Below are 22,372 nucleotides of genomic sequence, written 5' to 3'. Positions count from 1 at the left end.
AACAGTCTTTCAGTATTTACAGGGCTTTAGACTTGAAGTTATTTCAAATAACGCCTTTAAATAGCTTTAATTGTGCTGGTAAATTTTAATATATTGTTCAGACATGTTTTTGACTGATTCACTGAGCATGCAAGTGTATAGCAGCTGAAGCACGTTTATTCATTTGGCAAAATGATTCAGCACTTAATTATTATCTATTGGTCTCATGAATCCCTGGTGAGGAAAATTCTGCATTTATTTTAAAAGAATGCATTTTGTATTTTGGGCAATTTAGATCTTCAGTCTTTTTGCAGACTACACTTGTCATGTTTTGTGTTTGTTGTTGCATGCGACCAGTGTGAAAAATGCAATTTAAAAACATGCATTGTCTTTATTGTATAATTTTTTAGCACCCAGTGCTCCTCATGAAATTCAATTCTCAAGGCAAACTCACAACTCAGCTAAATGCGATTTCTTTTTTTCCGTGGCACTGCAGATTTAAATAGCAGTCCTGGATAAGCTGCATATCTTACTTTATGCTATGATAAGGACTACTTTAGATTATATCTTTGCTAACAAGACTTGCTGAGCTGACATAAAAAAGCCTCGTTCACTTCTCTTTTTTTTTTAAGGAAGCGAAAGAAGTGCCATCGCTTAACCAAACCATCATCTAATTTCGATATGATGATTTCAGTTTCGACTGAATGTACAAGTGTGGTGGTGGAAGATTAGCACTGGCTTACAAGCAGCCTTTGATAAGTGTGTGTGTGCGTAGCCGCCGTCTGAGAGCTGGTGTCTGCGTCTTTACTTTGGCACTGTGTTTTTGAGTGCCATGTTGATTTTGGGACTCGGACTGTGGTTAGCCTTCAATGGTCTAGCCAATGTTTACACTGATTGCTTACATTTGGTTAGTAAATTCCCACGATTTTGACAGGTGGCGAAGCGGGACCGGCAGATTGGTGGCTTCTGCTTTAGTTCTCTCTCTCTCTTACTTTCTTTGTCTCTCCTTTGTTATCACTCTTTTCTGCTCTATTTCTCCTCTCCTCCTGCAGTTAACCTCAGTGGAGGGTTGTTTTATGACTGAGAGGAAGTTACCACACTCAGTGCTGGTGTTGTGGCCGATGTCAGTGGAATGGAACCGTTTCATAGTTGATTGGTGCCCATCGACCTTTCTGCCTTTCACTTTATAGCAACAGATTTTGAAGAAAGATGGCAGCTGTTTTAAACTGGCAGATGTTTGACTTCCGCCAAGTGTGTTCGGGCCAAGAAAGGAAGGTTTTCGTTTTATGAACTGCTGTTAATTAGTCTCACTCATAATAAGGAGCCAAGGTAAGATGTGAGAGTTTGTGTGCGAAGGAGATGCAAGTTTTTTTTTCCTTCTAGTTCTTGCCATTAATCAGGGGTTTGCCGGCTATGGTATACAGCCCCCTATGAATAAGGGCCTAAGACGAAGAGATAGTTTTGGTTTTAAAAATCAGTTTAAATTATTCTTGGCTTGACATTTATTTATAGCCTATAAGATTCACTAGATTATGATGAAAATTTAACTATTTGACCACTGGTTTGCTTGGTTCAGTACAATTTTTAAAGAAGATGCTTCAATCACGGTTTGTGGACGTTAAACAAACGCAAAGTTAAACGTGTGTGTGTGCGTGTGTGTGTGTGTGTGTGTGTGTGTGTGTGTGTGTGTGTGTGTGTGTGTGTGTGTGTGTGTGTGTGAGTGAAAACGTGAGCCAAGGTAAAGATTGAGGCCCACTCTGACAGGCATGTGGGGACGGTGAGCAGGGAGAACTACAATTAAAGGCCACAAAAATAGCTACAAGATGGTCAGAGCTGAAAAATACAAACTTCTGAAAGGTATAATAAATAATCTGATGGGTGTTTTGAGCTAAACAGACATATTCTGGAGACACAAAAGACTTATCTTAAATCTTGAAAAGGGGGTACAATAGGTGCCCTTTAAAGTACCAAATTCATAAGTTGAATCAATAAAGGTATTAATACTTATAAAACCCTAAATCCATATACGATACACTAAAATGAAAAAAGTTGCAGAGCCCTGGCATAAAAAGACTGTACACAAGGGTTGAAGATGAAATGCTTGTGTTCAATTTTACAGTATGTAAATTACTAACTTGAAAATAGCATAGTGGCAATTTTTGGAGATAAAATGAGTCAGAAAATGTTCGATTTAAACTAATTCTTTTTTCAGTTAATTCTGTTAATGCGGTTCTTTTGAAATAAGTGTGAACGCTGCCATCCAAAACCTTTGTACACACCAAACAGGTGGACTAGGACAGCTGAAAAGATGAGTCTTGGTCTGCTTCCAGACGAACTCTGCTGCAGTTCAGTTGTACAGTATATAGGGTATATAGGGTATATAGGGTATCAAAGTTAATCGACAAAAAATCTCTCTCTCTTTCTATATATATATATATATTATACATATCACTATCGTTATAATTGAACCATATAAATATTTATTTATAATAAGTTTAAAGTTAACATCAATTCATATTTTATTTATTTGAATTGCATTAATATGTTTCTTTGGATCATTTGTTTATTAGCATAAATGCAAGATTTTCATTATGCTATAAACATTACATTAGCTTACTACTAACCCGTGGAAAGGTTGTCATCAAAATCAGGGAGCATCTTTTTTCTGGGTTTAGGGCTTGTGACTTTTACATGGACATCAGTGATCTAATGATTTGCCTTAATCTGAATAAGACAATAATATGATTCAGGTGTTTACATGAGCTACTTTTTGAAAGTTACATTCATGATTCCCTGCTCCATGTTATAACACATAGATCAGTAACATCATGTCTCCATCATGTCTCCAGCCTATAAATGTTTCCACCGCAGTTTGTGTCTGTGGTCCTTTAAGATGTTAAAAAATCACTGTTTACGTGGTAGACTCTTGATCAGAGTATTGACTTAATCATATTAAAATCAGAGTATTGGTGTCCATGTAAACGTACTCAGATAATATGTCAGATGATGTCACAAGCTGTCAGAGATGGTCCATTCCTCACCTTTAAGGTGATTCCATGAGCCCTCACACTTTATAAATTTGATGTGTTTCTCTCTTACTAGCAACTTTTGTAAAACATCTGCTGCATGTTGGTGTGTCAGAATCCTTGCTTGTAAAATATAGCCATGCTGTAGAATGCTTAGTTTAAGCAAATTAGTTGAACGCGATCATGCGTGTTGATAAAGTAAGTCGCTCGCCGCATGCACTGTTCTGCGTGCTTTGCCTGACATCGCTGACATTCCTTCCCTCAAAGCTGTTTAGAATTAAACATTTAGAGATTATGTGGCACAAAGCTTACCCACGCGTGTCTTTAATGCACCCCTTTATGCTTCTTAAGCCTGTCACACAGCGGATGCGCCGCTCAGAGACGCGCCACGGAGCGCACATGACAGTTGATAGTATCACACACCAGACGTGCAGATGGCGCTCTGTGGCATGGCAGAAATATGAACAGTCATGAGTCGTAGGTGCGCGACTTGCTTTACGTTCTTTTTGCAGCCCCGAAATTAGACACTGAAATTCACATGCTGATTTGATCTGGTGCATACCGGTTCCAAAGGTACCGGTGCCATAGTAGCACCAAGTTTCGGTACCCAACCCTAACAGTATTTGAACTCAGCACAGACCAAAGACATCTAAAGTGAAAAAAAAACAGGCCATCATGTCACCAGTTGTGGGCATAGAAAGACAGTTACACTTGCAGAGTTCAATACAGGGTCAGAAATGTTTCTCAAATTTTCAGTTGTGTATGATGGAGGAATTTTTAATCTTGCGGTTTTGACTCTTTTATGCAGTTATGTATGAACGTTAGGTTAATATGACTTAAAATTGCACAAATATTTCATAGTATTACTATTTTACTGAAGAAATAAACAGAGCCTTTGTGAACGAAATATTTTTTAAAAGCATTGTTTTGCTTTTTTACCAACCTCATACATTTGAATGCTAGTGTATATACTGTTGTGTCACAGTGTTCAATCAAGTGTGAATTCACTCGTTTTTAAGTCACTGTGTATTTACTACTAAATGAGTGAGCAAATGAATTGCTTAGCTCTGGGTTTTGAATTCAGCTCTTTAGTTATACATCTGATGTCAGAATTATGAGCCCCCTTGATTTATTCAACTGTATGTCATGACATGATGAAACAGAGACTTTATTTCCTGGTTCTATATTTTTCCAAATCATTACTGACCCTAAATCATTACAATATGGACCAGTGGAGATACATCAGATATAGACAACACTGAAAATACAATTAGATTATATCTATCACAATTCAAAACATCACATTTGAAAGTCAAAGGCTTTTACAGTATGTGCAAAGTGAACAAAGCCAAAAATACATTGTTTTCATATTAAGGTAATTCACATAACTGACCTTTGACATTTCCAGTGCCGTGAGATGCTATGACAAAGTGAAATATTGAAATTAGTTTGCAAATCCATGCATTACTGAATATGTATTTCTTTATGAATCATTTCTGAAAAGATCCTGGTTTCACTATCAGTGTGTGTTTTCTGTCTTCTGATTTGGCTCACGATTCTCCATGTCTGGCTGGTTTTCTGTTTTTGACCACACACTTTCTAGTCATGTGCTGCTGAGAGTCGCGTTTAGCTTGTGTTTGCTCAGCCTGGACTAAATTCCTCTGCTGCAGTAAATGGGCCACTGTGTCTAATTGCTCACACAAACACACTTACTGTAAAAAGGCCACAGACACCATCACACTCACATTTTTTGAGCAAGTGCAGGACACTGGACTAAATTACTAGTGCTTGTATTTCTTGTTCTTTTAGATGTTGTGTAAATCATAATACTTTTTAAAAGTCATTTTTGAAAAAAAGAAACAAAAAGATCTATCTATTAAAATAATTCAGTATCATTTTTATAAAAATTTAAAATAAGGACTACTACTGTTAATAAAGGGGTGACACGGTGGCTCAGGCCCCGTTTACACTAGTACATTTTAGTTTTAAAATGGCGTTTTAGCATGAAAACGATCTGCGTCCACACTAGCGTTTCACCCAGCGTTTCTGAACAACTCTCTGTCCACATTACACTGCTGGAAATGCACATCACGTGAGAGCTGTGCTCGTCGGACTGTTCATTAAGGATCTACTGCTGGATCCAAGCTCACTATATTTGTTAAATGTGATATTTAATTCATCTTATTGTCTATATCTAACGACATATTCCCGACTTTGGTGTTTTGAATCTATTACTTGTCCAGGTAACGTGTTTTGGCTTAGCGAGAAGATAAGTTAATAATTAATGTAACCACATGCATTCTGTATATTGACTGATTGTTTGCCTTTATTTCCTATAATGTATGAACTTATTGTACGTTTTACTTTTATAATGCCCATTATTGATTATTAAAACTGATATTCAGCAAAAGAGAGGGTGTGTTTCGTATTTTCAATAAAAATTAAAGGAGGCAGTTATGTTATAGGCTATGTTTTGTTATAAATATGCATACAGGGAAGATGATGCTCATATATGCAGAACGACGCCTCAACATTTCTGCTGTCTATTAAGTTGTTAATATCAAAATGAAAATAGCAGTTCCCCTTTGGATGGAGAACTTCAATGCTATGTGGAAATTTTCACTTTTGTCAGAAACCAATCATCTGAAAGAGACTAAAATCGGGCCAATAAAATGCCAATGAATTGGTGGCGTTAACGTGCACAGCTGGCATCAATGACAATCAGTCATGCTATAAAGACGCGGTTAGTGCAATGCTCGACATCCTTTTTGCATCCTTTTTGCTTTGTTTCAGGTCAACCAGAACCCTGTCTGAGAGAGTTCAACAGAAAAATTAAGGTGGTCCACCTCAAATCATTTCAGAGGCTCCTGGGGCATATGGCATCCGCAGCCGCGGTCACGCCGCTTGGATTGCCCCATATGAGACCACTACAGCATTGGCTTTACGATTGAGTCCCCAGACGCACATGGTACGCGGGTACACACCGAGTGACTGTCACTGCCCTTTGTTGCTGCGCCCTCACCCCTTGGAGGGACCCCTCCTTCCTACAGGCCAAAGTACCCCTAGGTCAGGCGTTCAGGCATGTTGCGTTCGAACAGATGCTTCCAGTAGGGGTTGGAGAGCCGTGTGTTGCGGGCATGCTGATGCAGACCTGTGGAAGGGAAACCAGCTGCATTGACATATCAACTGCTTAGATCAACAGCATTTACCGGTGCTAAGGGGCAACACATGCTGGTCAGGACAGACAGCATGGTAACAGTAGCGTATATCAACCGCATGATATCAACCGCATGTCTCAGTTCGCTTGCCGTCGCTCCTCCGGAGTCATATGTGGCTGAAGTCGCTGCGAGCTGTTCGCATTCCGAGGCAGCTTAAACGTGCGGCCGACGGGCTCTCACGGCAGCTCCTAACCCCGGGAGAATGGCGACTCCACCCCGAGTCTGTTCAGCTGATATGGGCACGCTTCGGAAAGCCTAGGTCGACCTGTTTGCTTCTGCCGAGAACGCTTATTGCCAGTGGTTCTTTTCCTTGACCGAGGGCTCCCTCGGTACTGATGCACTAGCCCACTGCTGGCTTCGGGGCATGCGCAAATATGCGTTTACCCCAGTGAGCCTACTCGCAGTTACTGTGCAAGGTCAGGGAGGACGAGGAGCAGGTCTTGCTAGTTCCGCCTCTCTGGCCCAACCAGACCTGGGTATCAGAACTCTCCCTCTCTCACGACACGGTGGGTCCCTTTAATAGAGGACCTACTTTCTCAGGGATAAGGCACCATCTGGCACCCTCGGCCAGATCTGTGGAACCTCCACTTGTGGTCCATAGACGCGAGGAAGACTTAAGTAACATACCGATGGTGGTGGTTAATACCGTCACTCAGGCTAGAGCACCCTCTACGAGGCATGCCTGTGCCCTGAAGTGGAGTCTGTTCATTGGGTAGTACGCTTCTCGCTGAGAAGACCCCTGATCTCGCCAGGTTAGTGTTGTGCTTTCTTTACTTTAGGACAGGTTGAACGAAGGCGGTCACCACTGACGGTTTACGTGGCCGCTTTTTCTGCCCATCATGATGCGATGGATGGCTGCACTGTGGGGAAGCATAACCTCATCATCCGGTTCCTCAGAGGTGCGAGGCGTATGGTTCCACCTCTCTCCCCTCTCATGCCCACTTGGGTTCTCGCGGTAGTGCTAAAGAGCCTCTGTGAGGATCCTTTTCAACCACTTGATTCAGTATACTTGAAATTTCTGTCCTTGAAAACAGCTCTGCTGGTTGCGTTGGCATCGATTAAGAGGGTCGAGAAACTGGAGGCATTTTCGGTCAGTGACTCGTGCCTAGAATTGTTGTTGCTATGTGCCCAAGGATTCCTACCACGCACGGAGGCAGACCCAGCCCTTTCATTATTGTGTACTGTTCGCGCTTTGCGAATTTATGTGGACCGCACTCAGAGCTTTAGATCTTCTGACCAGCTCTTTGTCTGTTATGGTGGTCTGCAGTCTTTACATCAAGGACCACAATGGAATCGAGTTTTGTTTTTAAAACTGTATATCCTTAACGAATTAAGTGTATTCACCTAAAAAACACCAAAAAAATTAATAATGTCCATTGTTAATATATATAGCAAACGCCAATTTACTACTTATTGCAAAAGGTCTACATTAAACTGACTTGTCTATGTTCACATTTTATGTTGTGATCTGATACTCAAATTAATTTGTGATCCAACAATTTCCTAAAAGTAAATCATATCTGACTTTGGTTTACCTGGCAAAATACAAACAAACAAAAAAATAGGTCCTTGTGAATATTTTTAAACAAAGCCCATTCACTATATCTCCCCCCTTAAGAATTCCAGCCTTCCTAAGAAACCCTTTCGTGTTTTTCTTCTCACAAAAGTACCAGTTTGACATTTTGACATTGCGCCTGAGAGAAAATATAATTGTACTGTCTGTATTTAATATATGAGACACAGTTAAACTTCGGCATCAGGAAGCTATTAACATGTTTATACAGTGTGGATTTACAGTGTGCATGCGCAGGCTTGCATAAGTGGAATAGTTCAGGAGATTCCTGCAAAGATTCATGTATAATGCAACGTATAATATTTCCTAAGTGTTTCGTATAGCTAAAAGTGAGCAAAGCACAGCAGTGTAGTGTAACACAGTGGTGAACACTAACAGCAGAAACATCCTAAATATTTTAAGAGGGAAGACACACAATCACACTGACGCAAATGGACCTCAATAGAGCTTAAAGGTCACCCAAGGAGAAGAATGAGGGTGTGGGTCACAACATACTCGAATAGCTCCACCAAAAACATCAAGCAGGCCTTTTATTTGGACAGCATCAGCAGCTCCCATTATCAGCCTTTATTTATTTTGCTGTCTTGCTTGTGTTTTCTTACTGTCTTGAATTTGTGCATTTACTGTAAATTAGATACAAACTTAAAACCTTGATAATAAAACAAAATACTTATAAACATATGAATGTTTATTTTTTCATTCATTTGTTCATTCATTCGTTTATTGTTATTTGGCATTTTTGTTAAAGGTTCAAGAAACCCACAAGCACTTTTTTTTTTAGATTTTAACAGATTTGTGTGTGTTTTTAAGCATCACTTAAGACAATGTTAGCCCCTGTTAGCTTTTAAAAATTATTAAAAATTATTTTTGGGGCGAGATCAAAATCGGCGACGTAGCGCAAAACTGCAAGTGGAGTGATGAAATGTCGGTTTCTTAATATTATTTATAACTGAGTTTTTTTATTCTATGAGGAGAGCCTGCTTCTTAATTAGTAATGAGTGCATGTGCTTTCCGAAGGCAAGACAGACCTGCCAGTGCCAAGCTGTGAGACCCTATATTAATGACTGGATGAGACTGCGTCCACGAACTCTGCATACTGTACCCAGCATTTAGCTGAAGGATCTTATGTGTTTATTTCCATGATAAACTGGGTTTAATGCATGTTTCCCCGCGATGCTGTCAGGGCCAAAACAGCAAAGCTGTTTGTGTGCAGCAAGCATTTTTGTCAGGAGAGCTGTACAAGAATCAGAGAATGGTGGAATTTGTCTTTTATCAGTTCAGTTCATTCACATTTAGGCCCCGTTTACACTGCCAGTTAAATGTGACCCAATTCCGATTTTTTGCTCATATGTGACACACATCAGATCTGTTTTATTAAAAAACGCATGCATTTGGATATTCAGAGATCGGTTTCAGACCTCCTTCATATGTGGAAATAAATCAGATACAGATTGGATATGTGACAATGCAACTGTCATGTAAACAGGCAGATCGGATTTATTGAGACATTTCGTTCTGTACATCATTAAACTTGCAACAATGTGGTGCTTCTCAGCGGTTTAATGACAGAAAGAAGAGCGTGTGTGGAGATGCCGACGCGGTAAACAACATCAGAGGAAACACACAGGACAAAAGTGGTCAGTCGCCACAATTTGCTCCCACCAGACCTGAGACCTATTTCGTACCCATACATTCCTCTGAATGGTGAAGGACATCATACAGCACATAAACCATAAGTGCAAGCTCCGATGACAGCCATTTCCCACCTCCGCCTCGTGTTGTAACTTTTGCTTTTTGTCGCTATTAATACACGCACTGCGGCTTCACATAGAACAACTTTATTCTCTCCAACACCAGTGCGCAGCACTGCGCACACAGGCAAAAGCTACGTCTTCAACTACACACACACACACACCAGGGCTATACCATTACATAAAATGCGTAGGGGTAAATCTGGACTGAACCATTCACTGCTTTTACTACACTTTGCATATTTTGCAGAGCTAAAAACAAGACTATTTCTTCCATCGTGGCTAGTCCCAGATAGCAGGTAGTAATCGGCCCGAGCTCAGCTGCCCTCTCTGGCTCCGACTCGGCATCGGCGAGTGTTATCCGGGCCGAGTATGGCCCGCAGCTCGCTAGCGCACATCCGTTTGTGATGATTCCTGTTAACCATATATGGCCCGAGTCTGTGTGTAGAGTCCAGGCCGCTTCTGGCAAGGACTCGGCTTGTTTAACTGATGACAACCGATTCATTTCTTATTTTATCTAGTAATTTGTTAGCTCCACGTTTAATGATTATTCGAGAAAATATCCATGTTACAACAGGAACAAAATAATAAGAATATTTTGTGTGGATGGTTAGACGCAAACAAAACGATATTATTTATAAATGGATTAGCCTATACATATCATCATGGCACAGATGCTAGAATCCGCCTTTATGCATACGCGACATTGTATGGCAAGTGTAAACGCATGTATTGGATATGGGTTACAATTAAAACAACATGTAAACAGACAGGCAAACATATCAGATGTAGGCAACAAATCAGAATTGGGCATCAAGACCTGACAGTGTAAACGAGGCCTTAGACACATCACCTATATCTGTGCTGCTGTGTTCGCCTAAATCTTCCAGATTACTGACAGGGCTAATGGTTGGAATAGATAGGGCAAGAGACCTGCTGCACTGAGTCTGCATTCAGACCCGGGGATTCAAGAGTAGAGAAGTCCTCATTTACAGTATTTACATAAACACAATTGTCTTTATAATGTTATCAATTGTGGTTGTTTGTATCTGAAATTACGAATAACAAATGCAGCAGGGCATTAAATTACTGTTTTTTTTTTTTTTTTTTTTTGCATTTTACCCTTGTAAACTATAAAATCTTGGGTCTCCTTATGGATTGTGTCTCATTTTGTGAGCCAACTGACAACAGTTGTTCGCTTCTCTCTTTCTCCCCTGCTCTGGCCATGCCCACTCCACCCTTTGCTCGCGGTGCTCCACGGCCATTATGATGCATTTATTGAAAAAATTCTAGTCTTTAACCGAAAGAGGGGAGTTTCATGGCTCTTTAATAGGATAAAACATTGACTGTGTTTCCATTGGCACATTTTGGCCTTAAGGTCCTGAAGGTGACTTTTATTTTATTTGATTTTTTTAGTATAAAAAAAATAGATGTATAAAATGATATGGAGTGAAATATAACACAAATTAAATAAAAAATTTTCTATTAAAATTTAAATTTGGGTAAAATGCTTTTTGTTTGTATTAACAAAGCCAAAATCAATGAAATATTAATAAAAAAATAATAATACAAAAATAATTGTTTCTAATACAATCAATGTCCTAATATTAGAGAATTATTAAGTAGAACATGATCCTTAACATCAGATTAACATCTATGTTGGAACGGCATTCCGATCAGCCAATCAGATTTAAGAGACAAGTTTACAGTTTATGTTAAGTTTAGGCTTACGGTTAGGTTTAGGCAATTTTTTTACGTGATTGTAATACAACTATTATTCCCCTCAGATTTTTTGAATAATTTGCAGTTATAGCTGGGTTTAGGGGTAGAGAATAGGTATGGATTACATTTTGTGTTATTTACTTTGACGTACAAGTTGTCTAGCATGTTAAGCCTGCTTTATATTTCTGCATCGAGTGATCGGCGTGACCCACGGTGCATGCCTTGCATGTTGCCGTGCATTTATACTTGTGCGCACTGTTTGTGTTGCTCCAGTTTGTGTTTTACAGTAACACTTTTGAAATGCAACTGGCAATACGTTTTTATGTTTCTCTGTGTCGAGTTTCTTCGCTGGTGTTTTGTTTTTTTCTGAATGCTACCTTAATGTACAAGTGGCTCAAACTTGCTCATTTTTAGGCGAGAACAGGCAGACGTACAACAACTTTAATCTTAAGGTAAACACAAAACAACAGTTTCCATCTAGAGCTCTTTCAAGGGTCTCCAGACTTATAAACACTCGCTCCAAAGGGTTCACGTGGCTCTCGGTCCCACCCACACTCATCAGGGCTACCAAGACGACCAATCACAGAGCTTGCGCTACTCATCTTTGTGTTGTGTAGTTATAATTTTTGAGAGGTACGCGTCAGTGTCAGCGACAGCCCTGAAGATACAATACAGGAAAATGCAGCTACTCTGTAAAAATTCTGGGTTCCACACAATCAATTTGTGTTGGAACAACATAAAGGAATTGAGTTAACTTATTAGTTTTTACAAATAAACCATTTTTTTAACAAAAAAAAAAAAAAAACATTTTAAGCCTCTAGTTATGTCTAATGCATAACTCTTATATTTAAAATAGACACATTTAACACATTACATTTAATTCTAAGATAAATTAGGGGTCTAAAAATGGTGTTCTGTCTACTTTAAGTAGATTAAACATAAAAGAATTAAATTGTCCCAAAAAAACTCAAGGGTTTTGTTGTCATCTCACTTTATGATGAACGTAACCACACGCAGTGCTGCAGTGCTGCAGTGCTGCAGTACTGCGCGGCACAGCACAAGCACAGCATGGTCTAACACAAGAAGGACATGACTAGAGGGGGGCAGTTGTAACATAGTGAACATACTAAACTGATATACTGTTGCAGCCAGAACATGTGAGCGGAGCTGAGCGGTGTGATGGACTGGTGTAACAGAGCTGTGAATTAAGCACTTTTTCCGCCTGGTCTCTCACACTCAAAAACATGCATCTAAACACGTACGTTTCATGCACAGACACACCTTTTAAATGTGACAAAACTCTCTACATCTGAACGTTTTTGGTTGCTGTGTTTTTAATATGGTGTAAAGATTAATATGTGTGAATCATCAAGGAGGACGCATCAAGAAGTATCACTTATTAAATTAAAACTACTTTATTATTTTATGCAATTTAAAAGGAAAACATAAGGGCGATCTTAAGCAAAATAAAAAGACCCCTAGCCTATAAGATGTTTTATCGAATATTTTAAACTGATCAGTAGCTTTTTTTTCCCTTATATTAAACGCACCCCAGGGCAGGTTGTTTGATTTTGGGGTGCATTCAGTCACACTGACTCGACAATGGAAAATCGATTGTTCCTTGCGCCACCTAGTAAATATTGCGTTAAGCACAAATTCTTCCACTAAAGTGGCGTTCAAATTCAGCAAACCCTCACGAGTGCCCTATTTGTATACATGGACAAAAACACTGCATAGTTTGCTGTCAGCTATTGGGATCGTTCAGGCAGAACAGATCGGGCTTGATCCAGGGATTCAACTTCCGAAAAAAAAGACCATTTCCTAAGATTTAGGGAAAAGAGGTTTTATTCATCATTGGTGGGTATACACAAGCGCAGAGGTGAGGGAAGATGGCCTCTTTTCTCTTTGCTCCTCCAGTCTGGTTGTGTTACTAAAGCGCACAGCAGGTATCTGGAGCTCTGCATTCAAGAGCTCTTCACCCCTGTTACACTCTGTTTGCTCAGCAGGCAAAAGCGTGTGGGAGTGTGTGCGTGTCTGTACTCGGATGTGTGTGTGTGTGTGTGTGTGTGTGTGTGTGTGTGTGTGTGTGTGTGTGTGTGTGTGTGTGTGTGTGTGTGTATCTAAAGACCATATTTCTTGGAAGCTCATGTGTGGGATTTTGGTTTCGATGCGTTGTGGGCTGTTTGATTGCCATGTCTTCAGCCTGTTGTGAGCATGCGGAAGGTGCTGGCCCCAGTTTGTTTAGAGGAAGTTGGATTAGGGGTAATTACTTTCATTTCATATTTTATTTATTTTAAATTTGAGGAATTGCTTTTGGACAAAAATATTAGCATCTTTATAATTAGACACAATTACACCAACAACAACATTTTAGAGGTAAAAAACAAGACGTGGGAAGTAGGATGGGAAAAGACAGAAGGCAATAAGACGTGTTAAAACTTATTTCTAATTCAAGAATAGATTTTTTAGAATGACGTTTGAATCATTAGACTGTAAAAGACATGAAACCAAAGGTCAAGAAGCATTTGTTTCATATACTGTTATTCTTAAACTGCTGAGACCATATTTTAGATTAAATGCAAGAGCTCTCATCTTCCATAGATAGCAATGGTCAGAGACTCTCGGGGAAGGAGACCAGAAGTCCAGAATAGGAACCAAAAGCATTGTCAACACATTTCATGTGATTCAGTGGTTCAAATTCACACGAAGCTCCAAGAACATTTTTGGTCCAAACTTTTGAATTTCTAAAGAAATATTTTGCGTTTAATCAAAGTGACTTTTATAGATACCCTCAAGTAAGACATTATATTGATTGTAATATTAAACCAGAAATATTGAAAGTTGCAGAGAAAGCAATACTAAGTGTTTTTTATCAGTGGGCAAGGCCAATCATGTAATAAGATCATTTTAAAATTATATAAGGGATTGCGCAAATTTGTACCAGACAATGTTAGAGATAAATGGAAAATGGAAGGAAATCTGAATACTCCAAATGAGGAATGGGGGAATATTTGTAAAACTCATCACACCATCATAGAAAATACATAGAGGAAAGGGTACTGGATGCTGGAGAATGTGTGGGGCAAAAGTAGCTAATCACTATCATGTTTTTATGGATTTTCAGAAATTAACCCCATAATGGAAAGAGATAAAAAATACATTTAGACGCCATGTTTGAAGTAGAAATTGCTTTTACTTGTGAATCTTTATATTTAGGTAATATACATTTAGATGGATGGATTAATAAAGACAAGAAATGTTATTTATTCCTCTGGCAGCTAGTAAAAACGTAATTACAAAAAAATATTAAAATTAGAGTCACCTAAAGTTGAAGAATGGATTGATGCAGTGCACACTAAATATGTCATGGAAAAACTTTCCATTAACAACACAGACTGACTATTTCTTTCTAATTTGGAGTAGATGGATTGAGTATATTTCACCAATACTCCCCATTTTTTCTTAAATTGTAACTTTTACATGTAATATTATGTGTCTAAATATGTATCTTTTCTTCTTTAAAGTAAATCTTTTAAAGGATTTGTAAGTCCAAATTGTTTTACTGTACGTCCAAATTGTTTTACTGTTTATAGTTGGGAAGAAAATACAAAGCATATAGAGGATCTGTAAGTCTCTTTCTGTATGAGAGATTATGTAAGTTACATATGTATTTGAAAACAAACACAAACAAACTGTAAAAATTACTTTTTTTTGTTTACAGATATGGCCACTGAGAATGCGTGTTTCTTCACGCGCAGTTCTGCACTTTGTCATGCGCAGTTATGCACTGTACTTCACCAACAAAAACCGCATTTTCATTTAACAAAACATTTTTGTGCTTTACACAGTATTTACCAGGTGGCGCAAGGAACAACCGCTTTTCCATTGTCGGAATGGGATCTGAGCGGTATTACTGCAGCACTGCGTTTGGTCACGTTTATTCACTCACGCATGCGCAGTGGCCACATCTGTATATCTTCTGGGTTAGGTATATAACAGATTTCATCTAAAATATCTTAATTTATGTCCTGAAGATAAACAAAGGTCTCAGAGTTTGGAATGACATGAGGCTGAGTAATTAATAATACAGTAGAATTTTCTAACTAACTATTTTAACAAGTAAGTTGATAACCAGTAATTGATTATGTGTGCTGCCATTACAGTTTTTACTTTCTATAAAAGCTCACACTAGCTTGGAAGCATCTTGGTAATACCATCCCAGCTGCACAGGCTGTCAACATTATGTCAGATTAATGTTGCATTTTGTTTGGCAATGAAAATCAGGTTGACGTCAGAACCCAACCCAACCTCAATGTTTAACGTGCAATCTAAAATTAACCAAATATCAACATTTAATGATGTTGCAGCTTGATGTTGTGTGGAGGTTACCACAATGATGTCTATCATTGACTGAATCCACAATGGTTATCATTGGCTGAATCCACAGAGCCCACAGAAGAAGGGGGGCCTTCATTGACTGAAGTATTAATTTGCGCTATGATGAGGGAAATGCCTCTCTGCGTTATGCTTTCTTTCGTAGAAAATGTGAAGTTTCCCTTTCGACTTATTGCTGTTTAAATACAATGAAAACGCTGCTAAACAGGGGCTCAAAGTGATTGTAGCCCAATCAGAATATTGAATAGCTCTATTTTAGTCAACCATAAGGATGGCCAGATGTCCCGATTTTCCCAGGACAGTCCCTTATTTTGGCACTACTGTGAGAGCCATCCAGTCAAAATTAGGCAAACCAAACTCATTGTAGAACAAAATATGAATTTCAAACTTTGACATTGATACACTTGTACTTGTTGTAACAGAAGCTGGGATAGGTGAAATCATACTGAATTAACTCATAACAGAAGCGCTGTCTCGGACTCAAATCGGCGCGTGCCCGCACAATCCTTCCATCACACAATAAAACCGAGACAATATGCGAACAAATCAAATAGCCTACACAGGCAGTTATAATAGTGTCCATCGTATCTATTTCGAGTAAATACACTCGGTTATGCTTTACAGTAAGTCTAACTGAACCAGTTAGAAAGCAAACTTGTTTTATGAGTGTTAACTTTGCCCCTTCTATAAAAACGGCAGTAATAAAATGAAGCAATAAAAATTGGTGCTGACTTTCATTCGAAAATATTCATTCAATCATTTTCTTATCTACTCAGTCCCTTTAGTAATCCGGGGTCGCCACAGCAGAATGAACCACCAACTTATCCAGCAAGTTTTTACGCAGCGTATACCCTTCTAGCCGCAACCCATCTGTGGGAAACATCCACACACACACTCACACTCATACACAACGGACAATTTAGCCTACCCAATTTATCTGTACCGCATGTCTTTGGACTGTGGGGGAAACCGGAGCACCTGAAGGAAACCCACGCGAAGGCAGGGAGAACATGCAGACTCCACACAGAAACGCCAACTGAGCTGAGGTTCGAACCAGCGACCCAGCGACCTTCTTGTTGTGAATCGAGAGCACTACCTACTACGGATCAATAAAGGGACTAAGCCGACAAGAAAATGAATTAATGAATACATAAATATATATGTTTATATATGAATAAGGGGGGCCCTTGGATTTGCTATAGGGCGAATGTGTTCTTAATCTGGCTCTGAACCCGGCTCCGTTTTCAAAAGAAAACAGAAGAGAAAGGTGCATTTTTCTTTTAATTTGAAATAGTTTTTTTTCTAGTTTTTTTTTTTCTATTAAGCTATCAAGCAAACTGATAACATTAGAAAAGTTGTCCATAAAGCGATCGATTGGTGAGGCAAATGTATTTGATTACAAATCACAGAAACTATTGTGTTGTTTTATGGGATTTTTTTGGTGTTGTGCATAGAACTTGTCAATAATGTCCCTGGAAGGGTGTGACGGTGGCGCAGTGGGTAGCAATTTGCTTATTTAATCCCCAGCTGGGTCAGTTGGCATTTCTCTGTGGAGTTTGCATGTTCTCCCCGAGGTATTCGCGTGGGTTTCCTCAGCGGTTGGCGGTTTATTCCGCTGTGGCGATTTTTAATAAATAAAGGGACTAAGCCAAAAAGAAAATGAATATACCTGGAAATATCATTAGTGTGAAATGGAACAAAAGTTGTCCATCATACTGCCCCATAAGCAGGTTGCACACCAGAAGCGCCGCTCGGCGAACCACAGCGCCACTCATTTCAGAGATCTAAAAATAGGTTTCTTTCAGGGGACACACACCAGCGCCACAAATTGGCGGCTGTCGGCGGCGCCCAGCCACGACTCAGGACACTGTTCCTATTTCTGTCGCGCCACAGAGCGCCATCTGATTAGTTTCATTTTAAATATCATGCAATTGCAATGTTTTTGAGGCATGTATTTCCAATGAGCATGTGTTGAAATTCTTTTTTTACACTGCATTTTGCTAAAAGGAGTATCAGTGGCAATATGAAGATTCTTGAAGTTTGACACTGGTGAATGTTACATCACAAGCTCTTCAGATCAGCTCATTTCTGAGAGTTTTTAACAGACCAGTGCATAGAAGAACAGGAGAATAACAAGCTCTTTGTTAAACTAAAAAGTTCTCCAGTGACATCAGACTAGCAAAGCTCTTTTGCTCCTAATTGGAAGCTTTATTTGTAAGAGCGTGTTTGAATTCAGTGTCTTTCTCTGTTTCTGCATTGCTCTCTTTGAAAGCCAGGATGATTGCCATTAGCAGGTCTACATAAATGTTTTCAGAATGGAACATCAGTCAGGGCCTGGCTTTATTCCAGCACTCGCAAACACACAGGAGCTTATACAGAAGGTCTGTTCCTAGTTTGTTGAAATATTCCATGCTTACCACGTATAAGGTTCTCCAGTGCTTCGCTCACTCACAGCTCCTTATAAACACACACACACACACACACACTGGTCATGTGGAAAGCTGAGAGTTGGGCTCAAGGTTATTGGGTGCTTCCTCTTCATTTGCATCTCACATGTTTTCCACTGTATTGTCCTTTGCTGAGTCAGCTGTATCGATATGCATGCACACTTGCAAACAGCAAGGGCTTGTCTTTGCACATGCATTCCAGTACTAATGCACTTGCTCAGTCTGGCAGTAAGCAAAGAAGACAGATCTAGCTGCAAGCTGTGAAATGTTTTGCCATAAGTGGTTATATTTGGCTTTTTACACTTTCAACTTCCTTTTAGTGTGTGTGAGTGTGATGTTGCTGTATTTCAGCTTAAAAAAAAAAAAAAAAAAAACGTTTAAGTCACAAAGTCCCTCAAAAGCAAGTTATTCATATCAGCCTTGTGTGTATTTGACAGTAAGGTCATACTCACCTTGTGCATTTTGAAAATATAAATAAACAGAAAACACTCATGAATGACAAAATACAGAATATTGTGCACTTCAGTGTTGCTTTCATGTACAGTATAGTTAATACACTGTTAACAATTTGCTGTAGAATCTACAGTAACTTACTGGCAGCAGTTTCAATTTCAATCAATTTCAGCTAAAATACTGTATTTAGATTTACAGCATCATTTATCATGCAACATATGTATTTACAGTATTGTGTATCTTTACTGTAAAAAATAGTTATTTTACAGTGACACTTTAAAATACAGTAACATACTGCATAACTGTCTGACAGTAAATTTCAGTTCATATTACAGTTAAATACTGTGCAATTAACACTTTGTAAAAAAATTCTGGTTGCCTTAAATGTTTAAGCTGAGTCAAATCGGAAGCGCAGGGTCATGCGTCAAGTTTCCCAGGTTGCTCAAGCTTGGTGAACTCTGACCTGCAAAACCGCATCACTTGACTGCGTGATACCGATCGAGGATCAAAACTTGACCTCACTGGACAGAAATTTAAACCATAAAGCTATCGCTTGCTTTTTTAATTGTCTAATAAGCTTGTATACTGTATATATTACAGTGCACAAATCATTGTAGTTAAGTGTAAAGTTAATATAGCTTTTTGGCTTATTCTGGCACATTGTGAATTTATGTATTATGATGTGCATTGTCTCTGTCATTTGTAAACTTATACGAAGTAAAACTATAAAGCCAACTTTCTATGTACATACTTGGTAGATCAACAATTCCAAATGTATCTCACAATAGGACTTATACTATAAATATGACAATACTTTCTATTTTAAATGTCATTGCACTATTAACTTTAATGTTAGACACTACCTGACTAAAGTCTGTCACCTATCCAAGTTTTAGGAACAACAAATAATAACTTGACTTCAAGTAGATTATTTGTTATTAGAAGTGGCTTATATGAAAGCCAAAGGCCTCTAGATTACGCTTATTTTACTAAAATAAAATATGATCATGCCTTGATTTTTTTATGATTTAATTAGGACAGTACAGTCTGACTTTGCTTAGACAAATGTCTTGTCGCCTAACATAAATAGCGTACAGTATAGAGTAGGGATGTAACGGTATCAGAATTTCACGGTACGGTAATACCTCGGTATGAATGTCACGGTACGGTATTTATTGAATCATTTACAGGAAAAAACAAAACTTATGAAAATACTCCAAAAAAGTGCCTAAAGTGTCAATGACATACAAATTAGTCATCTATCTGTAAGCTTTGAAACAGGAACTTCAATTTTAATAACAAAAAAATATTAAACCATGTAAAAAAATAAAGTTTCAATTTAGTATTGTTGAAAACTCATCACATTCAACATTTAATCACTCACTCACTTAGATAGAGATGGGTTTAAAGGAAAATTATCATATAAATATAATCTGGTAAAAGCTGGTATCTCTGGGTATTTACAATGTCCCCTGCAACAGAAAAAAAACCCTCTCATTTGGGACTGAGGATTCTGGGACAAGAGAGATATGACTTGGCCCAAGTTGACAGCAGTGGGTAACGTTGTGCATTGTCTTTCCCCCACTTGAGAGGACAAACCATGAGTGAGATAGAGGTCTCATGTCTGCATCAATCTGAACAGTGTGCTGACAACACCGCTATTCAGTACGCGCGCGACAACACAGCTGATCAGAACTCGCGCGACAACACCGCTATTCAGTACGCGCGCGGCGACAACACCCGCTTTAGAGTTTTCCAGCTCTTTTTCATCCCCGCTTCTAGCAGCACACTCCATTTCCGCATTACTGGATCTGTAGCAACAACAGACTGCAAGGGATGATGGTCAAGCATGGGCTGATGGGAATTGTAGTTTTCGCTACCTACCGTTCGCTTCATTCGCCTGAGCAAATTTTCTCTGAAGACCTATAGTTTTACCGAGTCATGCGACTACGGTAATATCGAAAAAAATTTATATTGCGGTATGACGGTATTTACAATACCGTTACATCCCTAGTATAGAGTATAAAGTCAGTGGAAAAAAGAATGAATATTATGTATGACCCCATGAGCTTAGAGGACTGTATCCATACATCTCTGCAATGACTCAAATAACTTATTAGTAAAATCATCTGGAACGGCAAACAAAATTGTTCTTGCAGGACTCCCAGAGTTCATCAAGATTTTTTGGATTCATCATCAGTGCCTCCTCCTTCATCTTACCCCAGACATGCTCAAAAATGTTCATGTCTGATGGCTGGGCTGGCCAATCCTAGAGCACTTTGACTGTCTTTGCTTTTAGGGACTTTGATGTGAAGTATGAGAAGGAGCGCTATCCAGCTGAAGAATTTGCCCTCTCTTGTGGTTTGTAATTTAACGGGCAGCACAAATGGCTTGACACCCCAGGCTGTTTATGTTATCATTCACTCTGCAGATCTCTTGCACGCAGCCATACTGAATGTCACCCCAAACCATGATTTTTCCTTCACCAATCTTGACTGATTTCTATGAGAATCTTGGGTATTTGTGGGTTCCAATTGGTCTTTAGCAGCATTTGCAATGATTGGGATGCAGTTCAACAGATGATTCATCTGAAAAGTCTACTTCTGCCACTTTTTCAAATGAACAACCAGAAGTCACCTTAATATGTGTTGCTCTTACAACTGGGATCAACGACAAGACTGTTGTCAGGTAGTGTAGATGTTGACTAATATTGAACAAGCTCTTTTCTCTGCATAGCACACTTAAACATAAAATCAGAACATACTTGGAGTTCAGTCACAATGTAAATCCTGTTCATTGTTGAGAATTCTTCATATCAGCAAGTCTTTTCTCAAATAAAATAGCACAGACAAGTAGTAATGGCCTACTCTAGGGCTGTTTATACTCATAAAGATCATGTGTATTAAGAAATGACCTGGAAAAGATTTTAAAGTCAAAAAAAAAAAAAAAGCGGGGACAGAGACACACCCACCTATAGCAGCATCACCATGAACAAATGGGTCACGTTCAAGTATGTTTACCAGCCAAACTAATAGTTTTACACAATGTTTCAACTGTCCCCATTCACTATTAAGTATTCTGGAAAGCCCTTATGAAAAAAACTGTGATAATATCATGAAATCTGCTTAACATTGAAACTCATACTGCAATGTGCACAAATGCTTGGACAAAAGCCCTTTTTCATGTCAAAACATATTTGAATATTTAATCTTGAGCGATTTCAGCTTTCTCTCATTTTTCTTTGTCTGTTTTTCTTTTTTTTCATCCTGTCATGGATTTAAGCCACCTTGACAAGTCAGTCTGCACTCTTTCTCTCTCTCTCATTTCACACATCACTGCGCTCACTCGTCTCCCTGCTTATCTGCCCACCTCTTTATTGGCCCTCTATCCTGCCCTTTTCTCTTAACATGCCCACAATTTATCTCACAAGTAGATAAGCCTGACCCAATGCAGCTTTACGAAGAGCTGAGGTAATTTAAGCCATTTTGGTTCATTCTGTTCATCCAGTTTGGGCTCCAGTTCATTTGCTTTCTTCAATTGTCCCCAAATTTGTGTGAAAGGCTAATTGTAGCGGTCATGAGGTCTCTATGTGAATGACAGCGAGAAAGTTTAATTTAACAATAAGAGAGTGCCACAAATTGGACTATAAAAGAAGGCTTTGGGCACTGACATATAAAGATTGTGTTCATGAGAGTGTGTGGGGGTTTGCTTAGTTATATTCATCTAATAATAAAAAAATAAAAAATCCCTGATTGTAGTGCCAAAAATGTGGTTCACACTTTCAACTACAAATGGCTAAAGTTACACA

General features: G+C 38.9%; 1 protein-coding gene across 14 annotated transcripts in view; it reads left to right on the top strand.

The window, feature by feature from the left end:
- sulf2b (sulfatase 2b) overlaps positions 1–22,372 on the top strand; it is a 544,759-nt gene that overhangs the window by 197,243 nt on the left and 325,144 nt on the right. The gene's annotated exons all lie outside the window — the stretch shown is intronic.

This window comes from Danio rerio, chromosome 23 (genome assembly GCF_049306965.1).
Source record: "Danio rerio strain Tuebingen ecotype United States chromosome 23, GRCz12tu, whole genome shotgun sequence".
Lineage (NCBI taxonomy): Eukaryota > Metazoa > Chordata > Actinopteri > Cypriniformes > Danionidae > Danio > Danio rerio.
Note: the sequence above shows the minus strand (reverse complement) of the source record. Positions and strands in the feature narration are given on the sequence as shown.